General features: G+C 39.5%; 1 protein-coding gene across 2 annotated transcripts in view; it reads left to right on the forward strand.

Moving 5' to 3' along the window:
- The window catches only part of frmpd1b (FERM and PDZ domain containing 1b), a 108,570-nt gene that overhangs the window by 16,064 nt on the left and 80,001 nt on the right, over positions 1-12,505 (forward strand). The window lies entirely within an intron of this gene.

Genomic DNA, 12,505 nt, shown 5'->3' on the forward strand with positions numbered 1-12,505 from the left:
TACTACTAAAAGACAAGTTGTCTTGTATGTTCACTATTTTATTTAAGCACAAATTTGCAATAAGAAACATATGTTTAAAGTACCATAACATTTTTTGTTACAATAAAGTGAATAATGCAATTTTTGTGGTCCCCTTTATTTAGAAAAGTATTGAAAAGTATCGAAATACATTTTGGTACCAGTACCAAAATATTGGTATTGGGACAACACTACTCTACAGTGTAGTGTGTGTGAAAAGCCGTAGATATTATGTGACTGGGCACGCACGCAGAGGCAGTGCCTTTAAGGTTTATTGGCGCTCTGTACTTCTCCCTACGGCCGTGTACACAGCGGCCTTTTACAAAGTCATACATTTTACTTTTTGAAACCGATACCGATCATTTCCGATATCACATTTCAAATATAATATATTATCGGACATCCCTAGTGCCAACGCGCCGGTATCATAAGATGAAACATACAATCTATTAGATAGCTAAAATGTTAAGAATTAATCAAAAATACAATTATATGCATTGAGTCCATCAGAGTGCTAAAAATGCCAGGAGTTAATCAATAATCAATAATACAGTAAATCAGTGTGCGGCTTTTTAAACACATCATTACAAAATGCTTGTTTATTTTTGAGCGTGTTAGTTTTGTTGCTTTATCGTTTGTCGTTATTGCTATTTTTTTTTACATGAAAAATATATTTGTTTTATTTTTACTTTTAAAGGCCTACTGAAATTATTTTTTTTTTATTTAAACGGGAATAGCAGATCCATTCTATGTGTCATACTTGATCATTTCGCGATATTGCCATATTTTTGCTGAAAGGATTTAGTAGAGAACAACGTCGATAAAGTTCACAACTTTTGGTCTCTGATAAAAAAAACCTTGCCCCTACCGGAAGTAGCGTGACGTTGTCAGTTGTTCACTCCCTCATATTTTCCTATTGTTTTCAACGCAGCTAGAGCGATTCGGACCATTACCCCACTAATTTGAGCGAGGATGAAAGATTTGTGGATGAGGAACGTAAGAGTGACGGACTAGAGTGCAGTGCAAGACATATCTTTTTTCGCTCTGACCGTAACTTAGGTACAAGCTGCCTCATTGGATTCCACACTCTCTCCTTTTTCTATTGTGGATCACGGATTTGTATTTTAAACCACCTGGGATACTATATCCTCTTGAAAATGAGAGTCCAGAACGCGAAATGGACATTCACAGTGACTTTTATCTCCACGACAATACATCGGCGAAACGCTTTAGCTACGAGCTAACGTGATAGCATCGTGCTTTAACTGCATATAGAAACAAAGAAAATAAACCCCTGACTGGAAGGATAGATAGAAGATCAACAATACTATTAAACCGTGGACATGTAAATACATGGTTAATGCTTTCCAGCCTGGCAAAGGTTAACAATGCTGTGCTAACGACGCCATTGAAGCTAACTTAGCAACTTAGCAAACGGACCGCACAGAGCTATGCTAAAAACATTAGCTCTCCACCTACGCCAGCCAGCCCTCATCTGCTCATCAACACCCGTGCTCACCTGCGTTCCAGCGATCGGCGGAAGGACGAAGGACTTCACCCGATGCGTTTGGCGGCCCGGAGACGTAGGAAGTCAAGGTGAGGTCGGCGGCTAGCGCGTCTGCTCTCCAACAAAGTCCTCCTGGTTGTGTTGCTGTAGTCCGCTGCTAATACACCGATCCCACCTACAACTGTCTTCTTTGCAGCCTTCATTGTTCATTAAACAAATTGCAAAAGATGTCCAGAATACTGTGGAATTATGAAATGAAAACAGAGCTTTTTGTATAGGATTCTACGGGGTACCATAACTTCCGTTAAACTGACTTCGTCACGCGCATACGTCATCATACCGCAACGTTTCAGCCGGATATTTCCCGGGAAATTTTAAATGTCACTTTATAAGTTAACCCGGCCGTATTGGCATGTGTTGCAATGTTAAGATTTCATCATTGATATATAAACTATCAGACTGCGTGGTCGCTAGTAGTGGCTTTCAGTAGGCCTTTAAAATGTTTACTTTTAAATGGTTATTACATTTTTTAGCAGCTTAATGAGCAGCATAGTTACTGTATAAATACATATTTATGAACAAATTAGTCGTCATCTTTGTTGTTAGTAAGCACATTTATTTAATTTAATAGTTGATGGCTAAATTAAAGCCAATGAATATGTGTATGTTTTATAATCCGACAAGTCGACTATTAAAATAGTTGTTAGTTGCAGTCCTGACTCGGCGCACAGCGTGTATAGCAGTATACATTTGTTATCCGCTAAAACATGTCAACAAACAGCCTTTATTGTCTAGATGTGTAACACAAGTGAGTGGCAAGATAATTGTGTCTTGCGCACAGTCAAGCACGGTGGTGATAGTGTCATGGTCTGGGGCTGCATGAGTGCTGCAGGCACTTGAGAGCTATGGTTCATTGAGGGGAAACATGAAATACAACATGTACTGTGACATTGTGAAGCAGAGCATAATCCCCTCCCTTGGGAAACTTGAACGCATGTCAACTTAAAGCATGTATTGCTACATTGTTATGCTACAACATTATTTGTATCATTAATATTATCATTATTATTAACAATGAGTATCGTATCAATAAATCTAATGACTTTTGAGTCAATAACTGTAACTAATAATAATAGAGTCAATAACATTAGTCAAACTAAACAATCCTCGAGCCCTGACTGGAGGGCGAGGCAGGCATAAATAGAAACCTGATTGGCAAACATGGCAAAGTGTGGCCAGGCTGCCAGTCATGGACAGGTGAGGGGAAAAAGTGCTCATGGAGGCAGACAGAAAGTAGAACTAAATTAGGAGGGCTGAAAAGGAAACAAATGCAGAAAAAAGGGAAACATGACACAAGTGAGACCTGATGTGACACACAGACTATATTGAATTTGTTGGCACATTTCCGTAAAAAAAAGATACAAAAAATATGTGTTTGTGTGGGCGTGTGTGTATAATTGTATATATGTACGTATGTATAGTTGTATGTATGTATGTGTAATTGTATGTACTGTAAGTATGTACGTATGGAGAGTTGTATGTATGTATGTGTAATCGTATGTACTGTATGTATGTATGTATGTATGTATGTATATATAGTTGTATGTATGTATGTGTAATTGTATGTACTGTAAGTATGTACGTATGGAGAGTTGTATGTATGTATGTGTAATTGTATGTACTGTATGTATGTATAGTTGTATGTATGTATGTATGTATAGTTGTATGTATGTATGTGTAATTGTATGTATGTACGTATGTATAGTTGTATGTATGTATGTGTAATTGTATGTATGTATGTATAATAATAATAATAATAATACCTGAGATTTATATAGCGCTTTTCTAAGTACCCAAAGTCGCTTTACATGTTAAAAACCCATCATTCATTCACACCTGGTGGTGGTAAGCTACTTTCATAGCCACAGCTGCCCTGGGGTAGACTGACGGAAGCGTGGCTGCCAATTTGCGCCTACGGCCCCTCCGACCACCACCTATCATTCATTCAACATTCATTCACCAGTGTGAGCGGCACCGGGGGCAAGGGTGAAGTGTCCTGCCCAAGGACACAACGGCATGGTAAGAGGCGGGGAGCAAACCTGCAACCCTCAGGTTTCTGACACGGGCGCTCTACCCACTACGCCATGCCGCCATGTATGTACGTATGTATAGTTGTATGTATGTATGTATAGTTGTATGTATGTGTAATTGTATGTATGTACGTATGTATGTATGTATAGTTGTATGTATGTATGTATGTGTAATTGTATGTACTGTAAGTATGTACGTATGGAGAGTTGTATGTATGTATGTGTAATTGTATGTACTGTATGTATGTACGTATGTATGTATAGTTGTATGTATGTATGTATAGTTGTATGTATGTATGTGTAATTGTATGTATGTATGTATGTACGTATGTATAGTTGTATGTATGTATGTGTAATTGTATGTACTGTATGTATGTATGTATGTACGTATGTATGTATGTATGTATGTATGTATGTATGTATAGTTGTATGTATGTATGTGTAATTGTATGTATGTATGTATGTATGTACGTATGTATAGTTGTATGTGTGTATGTGTAATTATATGTATGTATGTATGTACGTATGTATAGTTGTATGTATGTATAATTGTATGTATGTACGTATAATTGTATATATGTATTTAAAAAATATATATGTATAATTGTATATGTATATATTTAAAGAAATAGATGTGTATATTTTTTTTCCCTTTTTTTTTTTAAACAAATACTAATTATTCAGGGGTTTTTATCCACATATGTTCATCTCATCTTTAAAAAGTCAAAAACCTACTTAAGGTTTTTACATGTGTTTAAAAAAAAAACTGGTTTCAACTTTTGACCATATCCGTGCAATAATTTGTTTATTTAGTGCATGTAAACATACCAAGTGTGTTTGGCGCAGCACCTTTGGGTTTAGAGTGGGATGGGGGTCCCTTTTAGGAGTCTTGTGTATGGGGGCCCAGAAATTGGTGCTACACCCCTGCTAACTTGTGTTGTCATTTAATTATAATATCATGTATTTGTTGACTCATTTCCATTTGATGGTAAATCTATCCAGCTATTTACACTGACTACTCTAATGCAGTGTTTTTCAACCACTGTGCTGTGGCACATAGTGTACCGTGAGATACAGTCTGGTGTGCCGTGGAAGATTATCTAATTTCACCTATTTGGGTTTAAAATATGTTTTGCAAACCAGTAATTATAGTCTGCAAATGATGTGTTGTTGTTGAGTGTCGGTGCTGTCTGGAGCTCGGCAGAGTAACCGTGTAATACTCTTCCATATCAGTAGGTGGCAGCCGGTAGCTAATTGCTTTGTAGATGTCCGAAACAGCGGGAGGCAGCATGCAGGTAAAAAGGTGTCTAATGCTTAAACCAAAAATAAACAATAGGTGAGGGCCCCTAAGAAAAGGCATTAAAGCCTAGGCGGAACAAAATTAAAACTGAACGGGCTACAAAGTAAACAAAAACAGAATGCTGGACGACAGCAAAGACTTACTGTGGAGCAAAGACGGCATCCACAATGTACATCCGAACATGACATGACAATCAACAATGTCCCCACAAAAAAGGATAAAAACAACGGAAATATTCTTGATTGCTAAAACAAAGTAGATGTGGGGAATATTGCTCAAAGGAAGACATGAAACTGTTACAGGAAAATACCAAAAAAAGAGAAAAAGCCACCAAAATAGGAGCGCAAGACAAGAAGTAAAACACTACACACAGGAAAACAGCAAAGAACTCAAAATAAGTCACAGCGTGATGTGACAGTACATCTACTTTGAGACAAGAGCTATATTGATGCATGCTTGGTTATGGTTTAAAGTCAGATCCAACAATTTACTTTTTACTGTCAACTGAGTTTCGTTTTTTAATGTTTTCTGCTGGTGATGTACACTAGCGTTCAAAAGTTTGGGGTCACATGTAAATGTCCTTATTTTTGAAGGAAAAGCACTGTACTTTTCAATGAAGATAACTTGAAACTAGTCTTAACTTTACAGAAATACACTCTATACATTGCTAATGTGGTAAATGACTATTCTAGCTGCAAATGTCTGCTTTTTGGTGCAATATCTACATAGGTGTATAGAGGCCCATTTCCAGCAACTATCACTCCAGTGTTCTAATGGTACAATGTGTTTGCTCATTGGCTCAGAAGGCTAATTGATGATTAGAAAACCCTTGTGCAATCATGTTCACACATCTGAAAACACTTTAGCTCGTTACAGAAGCTACAAAACTGACCTTCCTTTGAGCAGATTGACTTTCTGGAGCATCACATTTGTGGGGTCAATTAAACGCTCAAAATGGCCAGAAAAAGAGAACTTTCATCTGAAACTCCACAGTCTATTCTTGTTCTTAGAAATGAAGGCTATTCCACTAAATTGTTTGGGTGACCCCAAACTTTTAAACGGTAGTGTATATCCAAGTGTCATTTCTTTAGTATTGTCTCTTTGTAGTAAAGCGGTCGCTTAATGTGAGGGATGTCCTCGCTTGTGAGATAATGTACTGTACATGCGCACAATGTCAGCCGTCTGGAAGTAGGTCAGGCGAAATCTTCAATGAGCATTGAACACCACTCATATGTGAAAGAAAATTCTATCTTTGTAGCTGCCATTGCTTCACGTTCTTCCCATTCACGTCTTCAGACATCCAAAAGGAAAATTTGGCTGCCAAATGTGTGCGTGTGGGCCTGGATGACAACATTGACGAATGAAAATGAAGAGTGCTGATAGTTCCTATGATGCTGCCGGCCGTGGTCAGCTGGAGGGGAGCGTGTGTGCGTGTGTGCGTGTGTGTGTGTGTGCGTGTGTGCGTGTGTGCGTGTGTGCGTGTGTGTGTGTGTGCGTGTGTGCGTGTGTGTGCGTGTGTGTGCGTGTGTGTGTGTGTGCGTGTTTGTGTGTGTGCGTGTGTGTGTGTGCGTGTGTGTGCGTGTGTGTGTGTGTGTGTGTGCGTGTGTGTGTGTGCGTGTGTGTGCGTGTGTGCGGGGGACAGATTGGGGACGAGACGTCAATAGTCGCCTTTCCAAAATAAAGCTGCAGTCCAGTCAGCGAGGGAGTGTTGTGCATGCATGTGGTGTGTCGGTAAGACCAGTGTGCCACAGCCAAGTCTGTTAGAGGCACAAACAGGAGAGAGTGGACCGTGTCTATGAGCGTGTAAAACCACAGGATTGAACAACGGACTGTTTTGTCGGAGACAGAGAGACACTGTGTGGGAAAGTGAGGAGCGAGTGGGGGATTGTCTCGGAGGAATGACACGCAGATGTTGCAACAGAGGGATGGAGTCTGCGCCTTCATAACCTCAAAGGCAAACAAGAGTGCAGGGGAGGTTGCACGGCTTTCTGGGAAGGCTGGGAATCAGACAGTAGCCGACCATCACACTCGCTGAAAGAAGAAGGCAAACAAAACAGCACAGATCCGTTCAGGACAGCGTAGATCTCCGCCAAGGCCAAACAATCCTGATTTGGGCCACCACAAAATTGTACCCCTTCATATGCTGCGTTTGAGGACGTGCGTAACATCCTAGTCATGGTTACCTCTAGTCTAATGTAAACAAAAAACATTGCTGACGACCATAAAACTATTATTTTCAGTCCGTAAAAATAATATCATAGTTTTATGGCCAGCCGTGTCTTTATTCATGATTTGTCTTAAGAAACCATTTGTCTAACCCAGTGGTTCTCAAATGGGGGTACGCGTACCCCTGGGGGTACTTGAAGGTACACTACCGTTCAAAAGTTTGAGGTCACCCAAACAATTTTGTGTTTGAGCCTTCATTTCTAAGAACAAGAATAGACTGTCGAGTTTCAGATGAAAGTTCTCTTTTTCTGGCCATTTTGAGCGTTTAATTGAGCCCACAAATGTGATGCTCCAGAAACTCAATGTGCTCAAAGGAAGGTCAGTTTTGTAGCTTCTGTAACGAGCTAAAGTGTTTTCAGATGTGTGAACATGATTGCACAAGGGTTTTCTAATCATCAATTAGCCTTCTGAGCCAATGAGCAAACACATTGTACCATTAGAACACTGGAGTGATAGTTTCTGGAAATGGGCCTCTATACACCTATGTAGATATTGCACCAAAAAGCAGACATTTGCAGCTAGAATAGTCATTTACCACATTAGCAATGCATAGAGTGTATTTCTGTAAAGTTAAGACTAGTTTAAAGTTATCTTCATTGAAAAGTACAGTGCTTTTCCTTCCAAAATAAGGACATTTACATGTGACCCCAAACTTTTGAACGCTAGTGTATGCCAAGGGGTACGTGAGATTTTTTTTAAAATGTCTGTCAAAAAGAAGTGTGAAAAGAAATGCAACAATGCAATATTCAGTGTTGACTGCTAGATTTGTTGTGGACATGTTCCATAAATATTGATGTTAAAGATTTCTTTTTTTGTGAAGAAATGTTTAGAATGAAGTTGATGAATCCAGATGGATCTCTATTACAATCCCCAAAGAGGGCACTTTAAGTAGATGATTGCTTCTATGTGTAGAAATTTTTATTTATAAATGAATCACTTGTTTATTTTTCAACAAGTTTTTAGTTATTTTTATATCTTTTTTTCCAAACAGTTCAAGAAAGACCACAACAAATTAGCAATATTTTGCACTGTTATACAATTTAATAAATCAGAAACTGATGACATAGTGCTGTATTTTACTTTTTTATCTCTTTGTTTTTCAACCAAAAATGCTTTGCTCTGATTAGGGGGTACATTGAATTAAAAAAAAATGTTCACAGGGGGTACATCACTGAAAAAAGGTTGAGAACCACTGCACTAACCGACTCAGTGACCTAGTGGTTAGAGTGTCCGCCCTGAGATGGGTAGGTTGTGAGTTCAAACCCCGGCCGAGTCATACCAAAGACTATATAAATGGGAGCCATTACCTCCCTGCTTGGCACTCAGCATCAAGGGTTGGAATTGGGGGTTAAATCACCCGTGCGCGGCCACCGCTGCTGCCCACTGCTCCCCTCACCTCCCAGGGGGTGATCAAGGGTGATGGGTCAAATGCAGAGAATAATTTCGCCACACCTAGTGTGTGTGTGACAATTATTGATACTTTAACTTTAACTGTCATGATCCGTTGCCCGGATCATGTTTGTTTAGTTTTTGACTCCCTCAGTTCCTGTTTTGAGCACCCCTGGGATTATGTTTTAGTTGCCATGGGTGCAAATGAGTTTCACCTGCCTCTGATTAGTGTTGGGGACGCTCACCAGCTCCCGGACACTATCAGAGAGCTACTTATTCCTGTTTTTCGCCACACACAGTCTGGCTTTCTTATTTGCTTCCATGCATCAGTTACGACCTCGATCTACTTATTTGATTCCTGAGCTAAGCTTCGCCATTTGTTTGCCCGTTCATATGCTAAGCTTTTCTCGTTAGCTATTCCGTTAGCTTCCTGCACGCTTGTTTTGTTTAATTTTGTATTTTTGCACGTTTCATGGACAATAAATCATTGTCTCACCTGCACCTTGCCTCCGGAGTTCCGTCTGCTCCAAATTACTCGTTCTTAACTGCAAATATGAATGCTAACCAAGAACAACATTGTTATGTGCACAATCGAACAATGACAGTGAATAATGATGACAAAGTCAAGTAAACAGGTGTGGTGAACTCTGTCCTTAAAGCAACCGCTACAGTACCATTGTACATGTAAACATAAGTTACTTCATCCAGAATGCATGCGGCAATAAATCCACACAGCATATTTCACCCAAAACCTATCGTGTCAAATTGATATCTAGTATAGGCATTCTAGATCAGCATTTTATATTCTGTGGGCGCCAACTTAGTTGTGTCACGTCTAGGGCTGCAACAACTAATCGATTAAATCGATTAAAATCGATTATTAAAATAGTTGGATTCGTTGGATCTATGCTATGCACATGCGCAGAGGTTGTTTTTTTTTTATTTTAATTTTTTTATAAACCTTTATTTATGAACTGCAACATGTACGAACAGCTGAGAAACAATAATCAAAATAAGTATGGTGCCAGTATGCTGTTTTTTTTAAATAAAATACTGGATCGGATAGAAATGTAGTTTGTCTCTTTTATCCGATTATTAACCGATTAATCGCAGTAATAATCGACAGATTAATCGATTATCAAATTAATCGTTAGTTGCAGCCCTAGTCACGTCTAGAGATGTCCGATATTATCAGCCGATAAATGCTTTAAAATGTAATATCGTAAATTATCGGTAACGGTTTCAAAAAGTCAAAATTTTTTACTTTTTAAAAGGCCGCTGTGTACACGGATGTAGGGAGAAGTACAGAGCGCCAATAAACCTTAAAGGCACTTCTTTTGCGTGCCGGCCAAATCACATAATATCTACGGCTTTTCACACACACAAGTGAATGCAAGGCATACTTGGTCAACAGCCATACAGGTCACACTGAGGGTGGCCGAATAAACAACTTTAACACTGTTACAAATATGCGCCACACTGTGAACCCACACCAAACAAGAATGACAAACACATTTCGGGAGAACTTCCGCACCGTAACACAACATAAACACAACACAACAAATACCCAGAACCCCTTGCAGCACTAACTCTTCCGGGACACTACAATATACACCCCCCGCTCCCACTACCCGCCCACCTCAACCTCCTCATGCTCTCTCAGGGAGAGCATGTCCCAAATTCCAAGCTGCTGTTTTGAGGCATGTTAAAACAAATAATGCACTTTGTGACTTCAATAATAAATATGGCAGTACCATGTTGGCACTTTTTTCCATAACTTGAGTTGATTTATTTTGTAAAACCTTGTTACATTGTTTAATGCATCCAGCGGGGCATCACAACAAAATTAGGTATAATAATGTGTTCATTCCACCACTGTATATACTGGTATCGGTTGATATCGAAATCGGTAATTATGAGTTGGACAAAATCGGAATATCGGATATTGGCAAAAAAGCCATTATTGGACATCTCTAGTCACGTCAGATTATTGCAGCATAGTGAACACAATAGTGTAGGAACTTTGACATTTTGGACTTTCCAATTGTCTGCAATGCAGCATTAGATTGCCATCTCTTGCATGAGCTTCTATGTCAGGTCTGAGCAAATTAAGGCCCAGAGCCCGCATGCTTTTCAATCTGGCCCGCCGGACATTACCAAGTATTTTTTTTAGATATTTAAGATGGAAAGTGTAGCTGCAATTATGATGTGCACTCATGTTTTCTAATGACTGTAAGTCTTCAACTATACTAAGTATTTCCATGGTTGGAATCTGCACTTTTGCATGATATACTAGTTACTATGGTCATCTAATTAGTTACTATGGTCATCTAATTAGTTACTATGGTCATCTAATTAGTTACTATGGTCATCTTATTAGTTACTATGGTCATCTAATGAGTTACTATGGTCATCTAATGAGTTACTATGGTCATCTAATTAGTTACTATGGTCATCTAATTAGTTACTATGGTCATCTAATTAGTTACTATGGTCATCTAATGAGTTACTATGGTCATCTAATGAGTTACTATGGTCATCTAATTAGTTACTATGGTCATCTAATGAGTTACTATGGTCATCTAATGAGTTACTATGGTCATCTAATGAGTTACTATGGTAATGTAAGTCCCAGCAGCTCAGACGAGGCACCAAGCGGTGTGGGTGGGGAGCGTTTCCACAGAGTGTTTCCAGAGCGAGGCTGAAATGCGGGTGTCAGGGACAGACGCAGAAGGAGATTTGAACAACAAAGTGATATATCACATCCATCAGTTAGTAGGTGTTTTTTTTTTTTTACCCTTCGCGTTCATATTTCACTGTTTGTTGCATTTTTGTTGCGTTTCGCTTGATTGTAAAATATGTGGATGGAGAGAGGGTGTGACATTCATATGTTGTCAATATTCAGTGTTTTATCCTTCATAATTTATATTGTAAATTCCACATTCTTTATTTTCATGTACATTCTGGGTGTCTCATGCAGTAAAAATTTTTTTAAATTCCATTCCGTTTTTTAAGGCGGTCTGTCGTAACGTTTTGAGCATTCAATCAGACATTATTGTGAGGTTTTGTATTAGTGTTCCTAAAAATAAAAATGTTAAATTTGGCCCCGCGAGTCCAAATAATTGCCCAGGCCTGCTCTATGTTGTCAACATATGTGCATTATTAACTGAGCCGGTTGGCAAAAATGACCTAAAAATGGGCCAAAATAGCAAACAATAGCTGATTAAAAGCCCAATGAAAGTAATAATAACCCATGTATGTTTTTGGATGTATTCAACAAGAAGACAATACTTTGAGTGTTGCCATCTGGCTGTATTTGCCCTGAGGAATGTTGCCCTCATCAACATTCTCCGTTCCTCCTTATGAACAAACTCCCTCGCAACGCACTGGAGTTACTTTTGTTCCTTCTATTCATCCACTTCAGCGTGCATTTCTTTGCTGCTGCCCTCTTCACCCGCTTTTAAATCCTCCCCCCCCCTTTTGTAGCCCCTCCAATATCCTGTCCTTTCTCTTTTCTTTACTTCGACTCGCTCTTTCACGATCCCTTCCCCGTTTCTCAGCCCCCTTTTTTTCAAAAGCAGCCTCCCGTTTCCCCTCCGCAACCCCCATATGTCTTTCCAGTGTCTCCCCCTCTCCTTTTTCCTGTGCTTGTTGCCTTGCCCGGGCAGCGGTGTAAAAGAAGGCAGTGCTAGCTGCATTAGCGCCATGCATAATTCATGTAGCCTGCAGTCTGTGCACTGGGACATCGGGGCCTCCTCACAGTGGAAAGGGACACACGGCATTTTTGCCCTCCTCTGTCCGTTTGCAACATTTGAGTGTGTTTTTCATGTTTGCTTCTCACTTAACGCCACAAAGCATGTTTATTTTCTCCCCAAGCTGACTTTATGCTGGAGCCATATCCACCCCTTGATGTTCGCCATGACAGCTCTTTTATTACCCGCCAAGATTTTCCGTCTGCTTGGCAGCCTTTCTGCC

The sequence above is a fragment of the Entelurus aequoreus genome, linkage group LG04 (genome assembly GCF_033978785.1).
Source record: "Entelurus aequoreus isolate RoL-2023_Sb linkage group LG04, RoL_Eaeq_v1.1, whole genome shotgun sequence".
Lineage (NCBI taxonomy): Eukaryota > Metazoa > Chordata > Actinopteri > Syngnathiformes > Syngnathidae > Entelurus > Entelurus aequoreus.